Source organism: Fukomys damarensis, unplaced genomic scaffold (genome assembly GCF_012274545.1).
Source record: "Fukomys damarensis isolate Sample0158 unplaced genomic scaffold, DMR_v1.0_HiC HiC_scaffold_19, whole genome shotgun sequence".
Classification (NCBI taxonomy): Eukaryota; Metazoa; Chordata; class Mammalia; order Rodentia; family Bathyergidae; genus Fukomys; species Fukomys damarensis.
Window position 1 is genome coordinate 47,992,427 of NW_022900931.1, and position 2,342 is coordinate 47,994,768.

Genomic DNA, 2,342 nt, shown 5'->3' on the forward strand with positions numbered 1-2,342 from the left:
AAAAAAAAAAAAAAAAGGAAAGAAAAGCAAAACTGGCGCACTGGTCCTTTCCTAAGAGGCTCCTTGCTCTGGGAAAAGATGGGCTCTGAGGTGTTTGGGAATAAAGCATTTGTTTTCCTGGAGTTTCAGAGGGCCACCTGGGAGCTGGGGCCTCATCACCCCCAAAAGGGATCTTTGAGTAGAGGTGCTGCTCTGGGGTCAGATCAGTCATCACAGTTTCCATCTTTGGAGGGGCCTCTGATACAGAAGGAGGCAGCTCGATGGAAAAGTGAGCCATCTGAGGCAGGCAAGAGAGGCTGGGTTCAGAGTTCTAATCTGTCACTGATTTGTGATGTGACCCATAGGATTCCCTTCACCTCTCTGAGCCACAGTTGGTCCAGGTCTCCCAGGGTGTGGGCGTGTGTGAACAGTCCCTTTCTACCTACTTCACAGGTGTGCACATCAAATTAGGCCATAGAAATAGATGGACTTCCGAATATGTTTTATTAATAGCAAAAAAATGTCCCAGATGTCCAACAGAGGGAAAAGTTTCAATTAGGGCTCATGTACCTGTTCATTCAACAGACTTTTATGGAGCCCGGGTGCCAGGCAATGCACTAGATGGAAGTAGCTGTAGACATGAAGAGCTCCTCTGTCCACGAGGAGCTCGTGATCTCTCCTTTAATCCCCATGACTACCCTGTGAGGTAGGTATTATTTTTTTCATTCACAGCTGAGAAAATTCCAACCAAGAAGAGTTAAGCGGTTATCAAAAGCCAAAGTTGAACAAAGATATGAGGTCAACTCTCACATCTGTCACTACCTCATGCTTTTCTTTTAAAATACTTAATCTTTAAAAAGTAGTTTTAGATTTACAGCAAACATGGAGCGAAAAGTACAGAGACTTCCCAATATGTTCCTTGTCCCTACGCATGCCTAGCTTCTCCCATTACTAGCATCCCCCAGGAGAGTGGAAGGTTGGTTACAATGGATGAATCTGCGTTCACAGAGTACGGAGGCTACATTAGGCTTCACTCGATGTTCCATGGGCTTGGATGTGTAATGACATACATCTGCCATTGCAGTGTCATACAAAGTCATTTCCTGTCTCGGCTCTGCCTCGTTAGCCCTCCTTCTGCCTAACCCCTGACAACTGTTGACATAATCTGCCTTCTCCGGAATGTTGCATAGCTGGAATTATACAATATGTAGCTTCTTGGGTTGGCTTGTTTCACTTACATATTTAAAGCTCCTCCTTGTGCCCCCCCCAACCCCCTGCCCTGGTGCTGGGCATTGGACCTAGGGAATTGCATGGAGATACATCCCGAGCCCTTTAGCAACAGGATCTTGCCAAAGTTGCCCAGGCTAGTCTCAAATTTGCAACTCTCCTGCCTCAGCCATCCAGCGGTGTGGGATCTCAGGGGAGTTCCTCCAGACTCAGCTACTCTGTATCTCTTTATAGCTTGGTAGCTCATTTCTTGTTAATGCGGAAGAGTATTCCATTGTCTGGACACACTACAGGTTTATTTGTCTGTTCTCCTAACAAAGGACATCTTGGTTGCTTCTATGTTGGGCATTTATGAATAAAGCTGCTATAAACATCTATGTATAGGTTTTTGTGTGAACATAAATTTTCAGTTGCTTTGAGTAAATGCCAAGGAGCACGATTGCTGGATCATAGGTAAAAATATGTTTAGTTTTGTAAGAACCTGCCAAGCTGTCTTCCAAAGTGGCTGTGATATTTTGCACTCCTATCCAGTGTGAAGTCCCATTTCTGTTGCTCCATATCATGCCAGAATTTGATATTCTCAGTTTCGCACACTCTTTGCAAAATTATACCACATCTGTAGTGTAGTATCTGCTGTACACAGCATAAGAGGTTACTAGAAAGTCATTGTTAAGGCCATGTCTATATGTGTGTATGTAAATACACTATTATATAAAAAGAGAGCATAAAATATTCTTATAGTCTGATAGTGACTCTATAAGGACACCTGAAGGAGCACCAACAAAAACTACAAAAAAAAAAAGAGTAGAGAAATGGAAATACTTCGATGTTCATTTTCCTCCAGGAAAATATTTTTTTTTGTTATTGCTGGAAATTGGACACAGGGCCTTCTGCATGTTAATCAGCCATTCTACCACTGAGCTGCCTCTCTGTTCCCACCCACAAAGAAATAACTAATAGCAGAGAGTCAGTATAAAAATGCCAGGTGGTGATGTTGTTATTATCAATATTATTATACACAAGATATGGACCTATTCTTCTCCAGATCCTTTAAAGTTTGTGTGTGTGTGTGTGTGTGTGTGTGTGCGTGTTTTGGTACCGGGGATTGAACTCGGGTCCTTGTGCTTGCAAGAGGC